The following is a 16,539-nucleotide window of genomic DNA, read 5'->3' on the forward strand; positions in this document are numbered from 1 at the left end:
TTTTTCCTCAAAAAAACACATGGTGGCTTATTTTCAGGGGATGTCTTATTTTTAAATTACATGGCCAGCCTAGCCTCTTCCTTGGTGCCCTCCAGAACTGCACCTATGTCTTATTTTCGGGTGTGGCTTATATTGCACAAATGCTTAGAAATTCCGCTACAGCTTATTTTATGGGTGTGTCTTATTTTTGGAGAAACAGGGTGTGTGTGTGTGTATATATATACATATATATATATACACACACACACCCTGTTTCTCTGCTTAAAAAGCAGAGACATCACCTTGCCTACAAAGGTCCGTATAGTTAAAGCTATGGTTTTCCCAGTAGTGATGTATGGAAGTGAGAGCTGGACCATAAAGAAGGCTGATCGCCAAAGAATTGATGCTTTTGAATTATGGTGCTGGAGGAGACTCTTGAGAGTCCCATGGACTGCAAGAAGATCAAACCTATCCATTCTTAAGGAAATCAGCCCTGAGTGCTCACTGGAAGGACAGATCGTGAAGCTGAGGCTCCAATACTTTGGCCACCTCATGAGAAGAGAAGAATCCTTGGAAAAGACCCTGATGTTGGGAAAGATTGAGGGCACAAGGAGAAGGGGACGACAGAAGACGAGATGATTGGACAGTGTTCTTGAAGCTACCAACATGAGTTTGAGCAAACTGCGGGAGGCAGTGGAAGACAGGAGTGCCTGGCGTGCTCTGGTCCATGGGGTCACGAAGAGTCGGACACGACTAAACGACTAAACAACAACATATATAGAGAGAGGGAGGGAGGGAGGGAGGGAGAGGGAGAGAGAGTCCATCATACCGTAGTCATTTTGACCTAGAGGGCTTGGTTACTTTACCAGGAATCCAACCCTTAATTTGTTCTGCCAAATTTAAATTGTATTGAGGGGAAAAACTGCACCTTGAAATAGAGCTATGGGAAGCTGTATTCTGTGGTCCCATTAATCTAAAGTATCGTATGGCTGGCTCTCTTTAATTCCATCCATCAGATCCAGTGAGCTCTTGTGCTAGAACTACCGGTATGTAAGGGAGGGAAACAATTTTCCAGTGTTTTGCATGGATTCAAATGCTTTCTTCTGACTCAGTGTGTTCCAAGGTTTCTCCAGAACTTTGTGTGGCTGGTTCATTTCCATTGCTTCCCACAACTTGGCCGTGGCTCACCCTTCCTGAATTGGGACCATTGTCTCCATATTGAGAATAGGAACTAGTGTTGTGTGGTGAGTTTCTTAATAGTAGTCATTCAGTCACAACATCTGCATGATAACAGCTCTTTATTTAAGGCAACAAGACAAGACTGACTCTGAGGAGAGGAAAGCTACATTTATAGGGACGGGGAACTAGTTAGAAAGGGATACATTTTGGAGGGAACAATATCAGGCAATCACAGTGCTGCCTTTTGGAGGAAACCAATAAGACAGAGGATCCAAATACAGCAGCTTAAATGAACCAATAGTAGCTGTACCCTCTGGAACCAAAAGGCAGTTACTTTATCCTAATGCAAATACAGACAATAGTAATACAGATATAAAATCCTTTGACTCAATACACAACACCTAGACCAGGGGTGGCCAACTCCGAAGAGAATGCGATCTACTCACAGAGTTAAAAACTGGCAGTGATCTACCCCCTTTTGGGGGGTTCAGGTTAAGCTTTTTTTAGGGAGGAGGAAAGCCCCGTTTTTTAGGGGTTCAGGTCAGAGTTGTGGAGCTTTTCTGAGGCGGGAGGAAAGCCCTGTTTGGGGGGGGGGGTGAAGGGCTGAAATGTTGAGCATTTTTAGGGGAGCCAAAGTTGTTGAGCTTCTTTAGGGGGGGCCAGTGATCTACCACAGACGTCCAGAGATCTACCAGTAGATCACGATCTACCTGTTGGACATGCCTGACCTAGACTATTGCCTTCCGTTACACCAGACTGTCCCCGTTCCTAAAAGTAGGTACATATCTGAAATCCAACTAAAAAGGAACAGAGTTGAAAAATCCCTGTAAAGTCCTTTGCAGGGCAATTGACTGATATCCTTAAAAGGTAAACACATACTTACATTCTTTGCAAAAAGCAGCGCTTAATTTTATAAACAGCAGCCTAAAGCAACGACATCAGTTTATCTCCGGCTTCTAATTTTACAGGGGCATTTGTATACGTTTGTCCGAACTCTTGATAAACCTTTCCCCAATAGAATTTACTTCATAGCTTAGCTCTTACATTATGCCATGTGCAGTTCATAATGCAGCTGTGTAAAACGCTGCCAGTTTCTGCTCTTAAGTCTTAATATGTCCCTGGTTTTCATGCATTTGCTCACATATATTTCAGGGAGTCTAGTTTAGAAATGTTTTCAAAATCATTAGGTTGAATCCAATTTAAGTTAAATCAGTGGAACCTAAATACAATTAAGCCTCATATTATATACCTTTACCACACTTTTTTTTTCTTGGGATCCTATTCTGCTGCAATGCAGCTCTATCAAAGTGCACCAGTTGTATCCTCCACTTTTGGAGGAACTTGCCTAAGACTCTTGCCTGATTCCTACCTTTGGGAGAGGAGATAAGGTGTTAGTAAATTCTGTTCTGTTTGTGAGTATTTTCTCAAGTTTAGTCAGTATATTTTACAATGTTTTTATTTTGTTTACCTGTAACCTGTAATTGGGAACTATGTAATTCTGATATGATGTGTGGTTTTCTTTAAATATACCTGAAAAAGATTATTTCTAGTCTGTGGATTTTTGGGGGAACTTCCATGAGGCAAAGCTAAGTCTAAAGTGCTCCAGACTGCTCGCTCCTACTGTTTTGGAATTTAGTTGTGCTCACGGAAAGTGAACACAGGCTGTGCAGCTGGAAAAGCAGAGGGACTTACCCCTTTTCCCCTCTGTTTGGGCTGGCAGCAGTTATTTGTAAAGGGTGGTGGCAGCATTTTGATCAATTGGCTTGTTTGGGGGAGATAGGGTTGGGGGAGAGCCCTCCCCTGGCTAGTGAAACCGTGCTACATGGTGGAATGCCCTCCCACCAGAGGTCAAAGAGAACAACAATTACCAGACCTTTAGACGGCATCTCAAGGCAGCCCTGTTTAGGGAAGCTTTTAATGTTTGATTTCTGTATTTTAATGTTTTGTTGGAAGCCGCCCAGAGTGGCTGGGGGAACCCGGCCAGATGGGCGGGGTATAAATAAATTATTATTATTATTATTATTATTATTATTATTATTATTATTATTATTATGGCATATATCTGTTCTCTCTACAGCTATGGCTATTAGCTCAGTGGCAGAGCATCTGCTTAGGTTGCAGAAGGTCCAAGCTGCAATTCATGGCAGGTAGGGCTGGAAGGTAGGGCTGGAAGGTTTCCACGTCTGAAAGCCCTGGAGAGCCACTGCCACTCAGTGGAGACAAAACTGAGCTAGATGGACCAGAGGTCTGGGTGGTAGCGTTCCATTGGGAGGCAATGGAGAGAGCATTATTCCAGGGCATTCCAGGAACAGCTGTGCACCCACATGATCTTAAGCTCCTTCATTCCCCCCAAACACCTTCAAAATGGACCCAAAATTACACCAGTTAGATATCTGGGGATTTGGCTCACAGTAAGAAATATGCGCAACTTGCGGAGCTAACGTACAGAATAAGAGAACCAGAAGAACATACGTTTAAAGAAGACTGAAAAATGTTTATTGAATATATGGGGGGGGGGGTTGTGTACACTTGAAAACGTTGGCCGAATTAAGATTAATTCGACAGGGTAAATAAGTTTTGATGGATGTAATAATGGAATACTGAATGCTTAAGTTTATATGAAATATGCAGGGATTTATGCTACGCAAAATGAACCATGGAAAGTGAAGAAGGGAAGTTTTTGATATTTTAAGGTTGTTTAAATGAATATTGTAAATTGTAAAACAGAAAAATTAATAAAAATTATATTGCAAATAAAATTACACCAGCCCAGTAGTTTCCCTCCCACTGGAGTCAACAGGAGGGGAAATGGAGTGTGTGTGGGGGGGAGCCTGTTCATCCATCTTCTCACCTGGCTGCAGAAAGCTGGATGGGCTTTTGACATGGTGGTTGTTCCAACATGGAAGCTCTCCAATTTCACCCACTCACTACACACAATAGGGCTGATCCGCTCAGCTGCAGCACTACAGACACTTACTTGGGAGTAAGCTCCACTGAACTCAGCTCAGTTTCTGAGCAAGCATGTGTGGGATTTTGCCGCACAATTTATTTAATTAGATTAGAGTCCTAGCAATGATGTCAGTATCATTCCACAGTATTCTGTAGGCCCGTCAAAGTGAAAAATGAGAAAACGTGCTTGAGAACAAGCGAAGGCCCAATATTATTAGAGCAGTTAAGTTCTTGAGCTTTCTCCAAATGAGAATGCAATCCCTGGACCTAAACATCAAAAGTTTTATTGGCCAATGGGATTTTTCTCCCATATACTTGAAATCTCTTCTTGCAGTTATTTGTAAAAGAACAGACATCTTGTTCTTGGCAACAATGTAACAACTCGCAGCTAATTATAGACCTGGCACATGTTTTGAAAAGATGAAGTCACCTACTTAATGCAGTGTTTGTCAGAAACTTCACCTACCCTGAGAGATTCTGGGGAAGTCTTCTCATACAGTAGGAAATCACTGCACATCACTGCAGGTCCATCAACATGTCGCTTACATTGCAGGTACTTTTAGAAGTCAAACCCAGCCAAGTCCACAGTGTATTCCAATGTAACCCCCAGCATATTGGGTTGTAGCCCACTGAATTTTACTCAGAGTAGACCCGTTGAAAGTAATGAAACTAACTTTTCCATTTCAGTTTCGTACTCTTAAAGTATGGCTAATATTGAATACAACCTGTTATGTGTAATCCAGAGGGACCAATGACTATAGCTCTTAAATATAAAGAACCTGAGAATGATTTATTTGGTTCATGATTCGGGAATGCCCTCTTTTTAACTCCTTATGTGATGATCCCTTGGTGTCCTCTTTGTGGCTCTGCGCCCCCTCCAATAAACAACTCGTGACCCAGCTCCTGCTGAGCGATGACTCTCCTGCACTTACTAGAGTTATGGTGCAATTCTTGACTACGTGGGGCTCTACGTGGGCTCTACGTGGGGCTACCCTTGAAGGTGACTCGGAAACTACAACTAATCCAGAATGCGGCAGCTAGACTGGTGACTGGGAGCAGCCGCCAAGACCACATAACACTGGTCTTGAAAGATCTACATTGGCTCCCAGTACGTTTCCAAGCACAATTCAAAGTGTTGGTGCTGACCTTTAAAGCCCTAAATGGCCTCGGTCCAGTATACCTGAAGGAGCGTCTCCACCTCCATCATTCTGCCCGGACACTGAGGTCCAGCACCGAGGGCCTTTTGGCGGTTCCCTCGTTGCGAGAAGCCAAGTTGCAGGGAACCAGGCAGAGGGCCTTCTCGGTGGTGGCGCCTGTCCTGTGGAACGCCCTCCCAACAGATGTCAAAGAGGGAAACAACTACCAGACTTTTAGAAGACATCTGAAGGCAGCCCTGTTCAGGGAGGCTTTTAATGTTTAATAGATTATTGTGTTTTATTTTTCTGTTGGAAGCCGCCCAGAGTGGCTGGGGAAACCCAGGGAGATGGGCGGGGTATAAATAATAAATTATTATTATTATTATTATTACTGACTAGAATTTTTGAAGTGATATCTGGGGCAGTTGGGCCTACACAATAGTGACCGCCGAGGACTCATGATCCCTTCCCCCCCTCTCCGCTCCGCGTTTCAGAATTATATTTTGTATAGATGGTTTATATGATTTTATTGCTATATATATGCCAATAAAGGTGTTGAAATCGAATTGAATTGATTTATTTGGTTCAGTAAGATCACGCAACCTCAGGCCCGTTCACAAGTGGCAGAATAACAAAAAGAGAAATGTCCTCCGCTGGTATAAAAAGCATCAAGACGAAGACCTTCAGTCAAGGAAGGCTTAATGGAAACATTCTTCTGCTGCTTCAGTTTGGTAATAGCATAGCAGGGGGGGGGGAGACTTTGATTTGAAAAGTATTATTATGAAAATGGGCCTATATGAGATGCCATGGTCTTCCACGGAATTTTACATTAAAAACTCAACAATACATCTGTAAACTACAAAAAGGAGCAAAGCCTCCTAGCTTTGATTTCAGCCCCATGAATCATGAGGCTGCATGATGTTAAACCAGAAAAATGCAAGCCCTTTCATCATAGCAGGCACTTGCCACCAGACAAAGTAAGTTTTAAATTTGAGTTAAAAATATAACAGAAAAACAGGAGTCAGCTTCTAAGCTTGAATGGACACCAGTGGATCAAACAGTCTGGCTGAATTCGTTTCTCATTACTGTATTCTCTCTCTCCCCCCCCCCCCCCCGAGAGCCAATATTGAGTAGTGGGGCCTTTGGCCTGATCTATCCGGGCTCTTTTTATGTTTTCATGTGTGGTGTTGCAGTCCTTCAGCTCAATCCCACCACGTTCAATGGGATTTACGAAAAAGAAAATATTCATTGGGTTGTGAATTTCAGCTGACCTCATCCTTTCATTTCAAAATGATTTCATAAAACCTACTGGATAAATAATTGCAAATTTCTTGCATGTTTACCTCTGACTCCATTTCCTTCACCTTGTCTCTGGTGTATCTGCCTAGATTTTAAGCTCCTTGGGGTAGGGACCCCTTTTCTCAGAAAACTAAATGGTTTCTCTCTTCCTGTTATTTTCCGGTTTGCGCCTAGTGGCATATTTGCCAACGTGCTTAAAAATATAATCTTTTTTTCTTTCTGGTTTCCTGTATACTAGTGGTAGTCACGACAATGTAGTTAACAACAATCTTGCCTGTTAAAATTGCATGTGCTACTTATGCTGTTTTTATCTGATTGTTTGCTTAGCTTAAAAACCACCTTGTTGGCAGCAAGAATATTATTGGCAAAGAATTGGAAGAATGAAGAATTACCAACTGTGGATGAATGGCAGAAGAAGTTGATAGAATATATGGAACTGTCTGAGTTGACGGGGAGACTCCGGGACCGGAGTGAAGAAGCAGCGGAAGAAGATTGGAATTTAAAATTTATTTGAAAAACAAGCATGTAATAGATTGATTTAATGGTAGTGAGGGAGATACAAGGAGGTTGTAGACAATATAAGGGTTTGAAAATAAGCATTGTTAGAAGATAAGGATATTTAAATTAAGAAGTAAGATATAGATTGAGTGTTTAAAGGATAAGATATAATAGATATAGTAAAATGGTAATATTGAAGTAAATTTAGAGTTTATATAAGATTTAGAATTTACTAAATATGAAATGTAAAGAAGCGCAGCAGGAGGAGGAAGAGGAAGTCAATAGATTAGAAATAAGGGTTATAAGTAAGAATTTTTGTTTTTGTATTTTTGTGTTTTTGTGTTTTGTATTTTTTGTATTTTTTGTGTTTAGTGTGTTTTGTATTTTCGCATGTTTGAAAATCTTCAATAAATTTTTTTTTTAAAAAAAACACCACCTTGTTGATCTATTAACTTTTAATTGCTGATGCATTAAACTCTGGGCCACATTGAGATTCCACCTGTAGAGCTATTCTGGCTTTCTCTTGTAGATAAATGACAACGGCCCATCAGTCATATTATGAACATTTGAGGGAGAATACCAATACTTAGGAAGTCAACATGGCACTACTCACAGACACAAAAGAGGGTCCTCCCTAACAAGAGGGCACGTGTTGCGGTGCAACCTGGCAACCAGACCCTGTGTTGTGGGTGGGAACGTTTGGATGGCCACAACACCCTATTGGAGGTCCCTCGATCCTGGGTGCAATTTGACCAATGGGATCACAGCTAAACCAATCAAGGGACCTCTACTTAAGCCCATGCATGTGTCCCTGAGCTTCCTCTTTTGGGCTCAGTGCATCGGAAGCACCCGGCCACCTCTCCCTATATTTAGGGCTTGCGCTTGACCTTGCTATGCCGTCGTGTGTCATCTGTCATTGGGACAGGGGCACGGCAGGAATTTCCCCCACTTGGCCGATTGGCTGGTGCCATTTGGGTTTCGCCTGCCGCATAGCAAATCGTCGCAACTTGTGAGGTTGCGGATAGACTCTGGTTCAGGTGATAGGGGTGGCAGAACGCTCTGGCCATCCCTATGCAATTGGTATTCTGCTAAAGGAATCCACGGACTCATGGTTGGTCTTCCCTGTGAGGGGTTGTGCCCAGAGCCTGAGTCCAGGGGACATCTGGGTGGAGGACTAGCAGGGCTCCTGCTTTCCACTGTCCCAGGTGCTCACCCCAGGCTGACATTGTGGCCTAAATTCTGCCAAAAACCAAACCAAAAATTTGAGTCTTGTCTGAATTTATTTCGGGGGGTGGTTAAAAGGTCTACACATGCAAAAGAGGGGAATATTTGCAGGCTTAGGGGAAACCCATTGCAATCCCTCCTTTAAAAAAAAAACCTAAGCCAGTACAGGATATAATAATAATAATAATAATAATAATAATAATAATAATAATAATAATTGCTCAGAGTGAGAAGATTCTTTGTGATAAGCTGTGTACTTAAATGTATGGTATGTATGCAAACCCAATGTAAAAGGAAGAATGGTCTGTCATTTGGATCACAACAGTGTTGTATGAATGCAGCAGCAGCAGCAGCATCAACAACAACAACTTGTGGGCCTGCTCAGCACCAGTTCCACAATAAACTTTCATCCAGATGCAGAATAGCACTGAGGAAATTGTTCTGAACTAGCTAAACAATTCTCAGTAGCGAACCTCTCAGCTCATTTTCACAGCTGCCTCTCAGGAAGAGGGGGCGAGTGTATATTTCATTTGATTGCTGTTACACAACCCCAGATGGCCAGTCTCTCAGAATAAGGGGGCTTACTTAGAGTAATTACACCTGCCTACTTAATAAGCTACAATTACACAGATATGCAAGCAACCAAGCCTTATGATATAAGGATCACACGTTCATGGCGTAATAGGGAGCAATTTGCTGCGTGGAGATGGAAATATTAAAATGGTCAAGTTAATGGAAGTTGTATTACCTGCGATGCATTGCCATAATGACTGAGAAATAGGTTTTTTCCTTTCTATGAAGCTATCAGATAAAAAGAAGAGAGGCCAACTAAATTGGGTAGAGCAGAGCTAGCAAATGAGCGTTAGCATTTGACATGGGTCTTTCTTTCAACCTCTCCTTTTTTTAGCTTTGGAAATGAACAACACAAAGCATTACATGACTTTTATTATTTATTAAATTTCTATACCACTCTTCATCTGAGGATCACAGGGCAGTTTAAAATTTAAGAACTCAAAAAATACATACCACAGTAACAAACAATACCACCTCCACCCCCCAGTTTTAAAAGCCATAGGTAGTTTAATTAGCTGAGGAGAAGAGAAATGTTTTAGCCTGGCACTTAAAGACATGCAACGAAAGTGCAGGTGAGGCAGGTGAATGAAGGCCTCCTGCAGGTTCCCCTATATCAGGCATGTCCAACAGGTAGATCATGATCTACTGGTAGATCACTGGATGTCTGTGGTAGATCACTGGTAGATCTGTGACTTCCCTCAAAGAAGCTCAACAACTTTGACTCCCCTAAAAAAGCTCAACAACTTTGACCTGAACCCCTAAAAATGGGTTTTCCTCCCTAAAGAAAGCTCAACAATCTGAACCCCCAAAATGGGGTAGATCACTGCCTGTTTTTAACTCTTGGATTCTTATCTCATTATGCATGATCAAGCTTTCTTTAGCGCCTCAGCCCTTGCTCCCCCCCCCCCCGCAGGACCAATTGTAGTCATCAGCAGTCGTTAACAGCCATCTACAGGTTTACCACTCCCATCAGCCCATCACCCATTCCCACCCCCACCCCCCACTGTATATACATAAGGGTCTGACTCTTCTGTTTCAAGTGTATCTGAAGAAGTGTGCATGCACACGAAAGCTCATACCAAAATAAAAACTTAGTTGGTCTTTAATGTGCTACTGAAGGAATTTTTTTTACTTTGCTTCAACTCAAACCAACACGGCTACCTACCTGTTTTTAACTCTGTGAGTAGATCGCTGTCTCTTGGGAGTTGGCCACCCCTGTCCTATATAAATTCCCACATCATTGCAGGATGTGTGTGTCTCCCCCACACAGAGAAGGCTCCCTTCTACAAATGTCCCCTTCCTGCAACACAAATACGTTGTGTTGGAATGAGCTAGTTTGGTTTGACAACCTTCACTGAATTAGTTCAAAAATCCCTGAACAGCACCTGAAAGTAGTTCCCATGATTGCAGAATGAACTGAACATGAATGAAGTTTGTTTTAGGGTAGAACTTTGAATGATTTCTACTTCATCTTCACTTTTTTATTATTCTTTAGACTCTGTGATAGTTGTGTGTTTTGTTTTACGTTTTCTTTATCTTCTTCTAGACATTTAGAACTGAGAATTAAAACCAAGAGTTTTCCCCAACAGTTTTCAAAGGCCTGTCTATGCAGGAAGGTCTTAGTCTGCAGAAGGATAACAAAGAAGGAGCCAGTCTAACCTCTCTTGGAAGAGGATTCCATGCCTTGTGAGGAAACACAGGAAAGGCTCTCTCTCTCTCTCTCTCTCTCTCATGTCGCCACCAAGCCAGCCATGCTTCTGAAGTTGATGGGACCAACAGGTAAAGGTGCTCACATGAGGCAAGGTGGGCATAGGGAGATCATATAGCGCTTAAACCATATAGGCAGACCCTCCAAGTGTCCCTATTTTCCAGGGACGTCCCTGATTTAGTGAAGCTATCCTGGTTTCCGATTTGATGCCGGAATGTCCTGCTTTTTCTTAGTACATCCCTATTTTTATTGGAGAAATGTTGAAGGGTGTAGAGTTATCCAACCCCTGAACCATCTGAAGGCAATCCTGTATAGGGAAGGGGTTTTTTTAATGTTTTATTATGTTTTTATATATGTTATAAGCTGCACAGAGTGGCTGGGGCAACCTAGTAGGATGTGTGGGGTATAAATAGTCAAATTATCATTATGGCATGGGGCATCCCTATTTTCATTGGAGAAATGTTGGAGGGAATGTTTAGGGTGTTATAAACAACACTTTGAATTGTGCCCAGAATCAAACTGGTAGCCAGTGAAATAGTTCTAACCATTCCTGGTACCCTTTGCAAACTACAGTTCCCAGGGTTTTTTTCGGGGGGGGGTGCTTCTGTTGTCTGCAAGGCTTGAGTTCTTTTGGGGTGTTCCTCCATTTGTCAATTAGCACCAACCCAGACATTTTCTGCTTTTCTTTGCACCTTTCCATTAAGTGCTGCTATCCTGCCACTCACCTTTTCGTCCTTTTGTCATGTAAATCCATGCATAATCCTTGCTGTTAGGCACAGGACCCTTCAAAAACACATTTCTCCTTCTAATTTGTCACAGAAATGTGGCAGGGGGTTGGCGGGAGAAGGTTTCTCTCCTGCCTCAGATCAAAGGCTTTACTTGTTTTGGCACACGGCTGAAAGGGCAGAAAAGTTCGAGATGAATTTATTCCTTTTCATTTGTGACTCCATACACTGTCTTGGCAAATGAGGCGGCGGATTAAGGTTGTTATGTTTGCGAGGAGAATGTTGGGGTACATGTCATATAAATAGGCAGCTTCTCTGAGAAGCCTTGGGCAGTTTCCACCAGAAGAATTTTTTTATATATAATTTTATTGTTATTTTTCCGTCCTCCGTTTTCTCATCCGAAAAAGCTGAGAGAGAACAGCAGCAAGACAGAAAAGCGGTAATCAAGCTGAGAGGGAAAATCGGTGCCTTGAAGAGTTTTGGGTCTCTGGAGGCTGTGGCAACCGAAGCCAGTCACTTTCAGTGTTAGGAATTCCTCCTCGTTTCTCATGGAACATTTACTTTCTTTCTTTGGGAACAAATATCCTAACAAAGCAGAGAAACTGGGACACTCGCCCTGATCCAGAAACAGTGTGCATGTCCACTAAGATCAAGGAGACTTACTCCCAAGTAAATATGGTCATATCAGCAACACACATTTAAAGTGTATTTATAGCAGTTTAACAATCACGGCTTCCCTCAAAGAATCCTGGGAACTGTAATTGACCATCCACAGATCTGCAGTTCCCAACACGGTTTACTACAGTTCCCAAATTGTCCATCTGGTTGTGAGTTCCAGCTGACCTCTCCCTTTCGTTTCCAAATGATTTGTAAAACCTACTGAATGAATAACTACTTATTTCTCTTATATCTTACGTCTGTCTGCCTCCATTTCCTTTTCTTGTCTCTAGTGTTTCTGTCTAGATTGTTAGTTCCTTGGGGCAGGGAACTAGTGTTCACTAGTTTCTTCCTCACTGTTATTTTTTTCCAGTTTGTGCCTAGTGGCATACATGCAAACATGCTTTAAAACATTATCTTGTTTTATTTCTGGGAACTGATGTACATCAGTGATAGCCATCATCATGTAGTTATTTAACCACCAACCCGCCTAATGGAATTGTATTTGCTGCCTGTTTTTATCTGATTGTTTGCTTAGCTTAAAAGCCACCTTGTTGATCAAATAACTTAATTGCTGATGCATTGATCTCTGGGCCACATGGAGATTCCACCTGGAGAGATAGTATGGGCTTAGTTGTACAGTGGAACCTCGGTTTATGAATTTTCGGTTTACGAACGCCGCAGACCCATCTGGAACGGATTAATTCACTTTCCCTTTCTTTCAATAGGAAAGTTCGCTTCAGTTTATGGACGCTTCAGTTTATGAACAGACTTCCGGAACCAATTACACCCATGCTTCGGGTTAAGTACGCTTCAGGTTGAGTACTCCGTGGACCCATCTGGAACAGATTAATCCACTTTCCATTACTTTCAATGGGAAAGTTCGCTTCAGTTTATGAACGCTTCAGTTTAAGTACCCCGTGGACCGTCTGGAACAGATTAATCCACTTTCCATTACTTACAATGGGAAAGTTCGCTTCAGTTTATGAACGCTTCAGTTTATGAACAGACTTCCAGTACCAATTGTGCTCATAAACCGAGGTACCACTGTATTCAGATAAGTTCCTATTCAGAGTTGGCACATAAACATTAATGGATTTAAGTCAGGCATCTCCATTAATTTCAACAGGACTACTCCTGAGTAGAACCAAAACTGGACAGAACCCCATCATTTAAAGAGATGATTAATGAAGTCAGGGTTAAAAATATTAAAAGCTGAAATGAAAGCCAAAGTTCTGTTTTTAGATATTATTCTTCAAATGCAGTTGGAGAATATTTTTTAAAGGTAGTGCTTCTAGTTTTTTTATTATTATTTTGGGTTTGAAAACTTGTTTTTAAAACATCTCTCTCTTCCCTGCAGAACCACTGTAGATAAATGGGCTACGTGTGACATGATTTTGGGTAACTTTCTATGTCCCATGTAACACAGGGAGGGAAACCTTTGGCCCGAAGTTGTTGGGCTCCACCTCGCATAAGCCCGAGGGATTATGGGAGTTGTAGTCCATCAACATCTCTGAAAAACATGTAGGCTAAGCCTATGGCCAGGTTGATCTAGTCTTCTGTGCTACACTTCCCTAGCTCAGGGCCAGTTTGTTTAAGTACTGTAATCTCTTTCCCTGGAACCAAAGTGCAAGGACATCAAGATTTCATGTCTCTCCTCTTTTCTTGGCTGAGATAATGTGAATAAAGTGGTCTGTACTAATCAGGGGGAGGGAGGGAAGAGGCACCAAACATTTGTGCTTGGATAAAGTCCAAATAAGCCGCCCCAGAAATCGTGACACTTTTGTTAACTTCTGGCATTTTACCTTATTTTCAAATTATTACAGATTTGTGAGTGAGCGGTAGCATTGCATTAAGTTACATATATAGATTCATCACATTTGCATTTGGTCGGGTCTTTTATTTTGAACCCGCAGTTGAACACTTTTAAACTGTAGGTGATAACAAGTTGACAATACTGGAATGGGTGCATAACCTCCCAACATTTCTCCGATGAAAATAGGGGTGTTATAAGAATTTTGAGGTCATATATATATATATATATATATATATATATATATAATTGTTCATAAAACATGTACATGAATGTACAGAAACATGTCTGAAGCAGCACAGGAAGACAGGCCTGACTGACACCATTTTGACTCTCTCTCTCTGACCAGGTGTTCCTCTGCAAGGAAGAAGGGGGGTGGGGGAACCTTCTCATTGTCTCAGGAATTAAAGTAATAATCCCTGGCATCCTGATACCTGAGTGCCAGACAAAAGGGTGTGATTAACTTGGCTGGGAAACAGGGAAATGTAAATATCTCTCTTTTTTGTTGATTAGGTTTTGGGGGCAGGGGGCAGGGTCCAGGATGCTCAGATTACTGCCACCAGACCTCCCCTTTCATGATGTACCTATGATGAATCTAGGGAGGGGGGTCTTGGGCTACACCCCTTCTGTGACATATGGATGATGCTTCTGGGGGGTGGGCTGAAACCAATTTCAAATTTCTTTTTAAGGGCAAGACACCTTTGTTTGGGGTTCCTTCCTTGTTCTCCTGCGTGAGAGGAAGGACCCTGTTGCAACAGCGAAATAAAGGCTTTGCTTCTCAAACTTCTCTGGTTGGCCTCTGTTATATTCTCCAACCGATGGAGAACCCAATAAGGGAATAAGGGCAGATTTTTGCCTATATCAGGGGCGTCCTAAGGAAAAGCGGGACATTCCAGAAACCGGGATAGCTTCTGGAAATCCGGGACTGTCCCTGGAGGGAGGGTCTGGTTGCATTCCCCTGGAACAACCAGGTCCGTAGTTTGCAGAAATTCCTGGATCCAACATTGTTGCTGGCTAGGAGTGCCTTTTTCCAGCTCTGGCTGGTTTGTCAGCTCGGGTCACTTTAAGGCAGAGCTCAGCTGGCTACAATACTCCATGTTCCAGTTTGGGTTATTGCAATGTTTGGGTTATTACCTAGGGCTGCCCTCAAAAGAGACTTGGAAATTCCAACTGGTGCAAAATGCAGCAGCCAGATTACTGGCTGGCTCTCCATTTAGAATTCATACAACCCCCTTTAAAACAACTACACTGGTTGCTATTTTGTTTGTGGGCCCGAAATAAGATGCTCACACTTGTGTTTTCCTTGTCTGCCAAAGACACACCTTTTCACCCTGGTCTTGGACACTTGAGATGTTTAATTTCACGACCCACTCCAATTGTGATTGAAATTTGTTGTAAACCGCTTATAATATTGCATTTTACACTGCTGCAACTTGTCCTGAGACCTCAGGGTGAAGGGCTAGGAATAAATAATAATTAAAAGAATCTACTCAGAAGTAAGCCATGTTGAATTCCAGTAGGACTTACTCCCAGGTAAAGGTACTCCCAGGTAATATGAGGCTTAATTATATTTAGGTTCCACTGATTTAACTTAAATTGGATTCAACCTAATGATTTTGAAAACATTTCTAAACCTGACTCCCTGAAATATATGCGAGGACCCGAGAAGGAGGGTGGGGGATACTCAGGGAACCAGAGAATGTGCATTACAATGACATTCTATGGGCTAATGCTGCCTTATTTAAATATAACAATAATCTCTTCTTTGTCCCGAATGTATTTTGCATAAATACCCACATTTACTAATAATGGTTTGGTGCCCTCTTGTGGACAAAACTGTTTGAATGCTAAATATTTGTATATAATTCACAGGGAGAGCACGTCATTGTGTTAAGTCTGTTACAGCAAAAACAACGAACTGGCTTACACCATAGCTGACAATGAAATATACAAGTTAAAAAGCTACAATTTACACTTCCTCAGACTGGGTGTTATGTAAGGTAAAGGTAAAGGGACCCCTGACCATTAGGTCCAGTCATGACCGACTCTGGGGTTGTGGCGCTCATCTCGCGTTATTGGCCGAGGGAACCGACTTACAGCTTCCAGGTCATGTGGCCAGCATGACTAAGCCGCTTCTGGCGAACTAGAGCAGCACACAGAAATGCTGTTTACCTTCCCACTGTAATAAATAAAATAATAATAATAATAATAATAATAATAATAATAATAATAATAATATTTTTAAAATTATTTATACCCCGCCCTCCCCAGTCAAAGCCGGGCTCAGGGCGGCTGACACAGTAAAATTACAATAAGACATAAAAGAAAAACAATTAATTAAAATACAGGTTAAGATTCAACTTAAGTTTAAAATTTTAAAAATGCAGCCTCATTTAAAAATAGCCCAAATCAAACCATAGGGAGGAAAAATAGGGTTCAGACTGAGGCCAACCCAAAGGCCAGGCGGAACAGCTCCGTCTTGCAGGCCCTGCGGAAAGATGTCAAATCCCGCAGGGCCCTGGTCTCAGTTCCACCAAGTCGGGGCCAGTACTGAAAAGGCCCTGGCCCTAGTTGAGGCCAATCTAACCACCTTATGGCTCGGGATCTCCAGAATGTTGTTATTTGTGGACCTTAAGGTCCTCCGCGGGGCATACCAGGAGAGGCGGTCCCATAGGTACGACATAGCTGCCAAGTTTTCCCTTTTCTCGCGAGGAAGCCTATTCAGCAGAAGGGAAAATCCCTTTAAAAAAGGGATAACTTGGCAGCTATGAGGTACGAGGGTCCTAAGCTGTGTAGGGC

This window comes from Zootoca vivipara, chromosome 11 (genome assembly GCF_965207765.1).
Source record: "Zootoca vivipara chromosome 11, rZooViv2.hap1.1, whole genome shotgun sequence".
Lineage (NCBI taxonomy): Eukaryota > Metazoa > Chordata > Lepidosauria > Squamata > Lacertidae > Zootoca > Zootoca vivipara.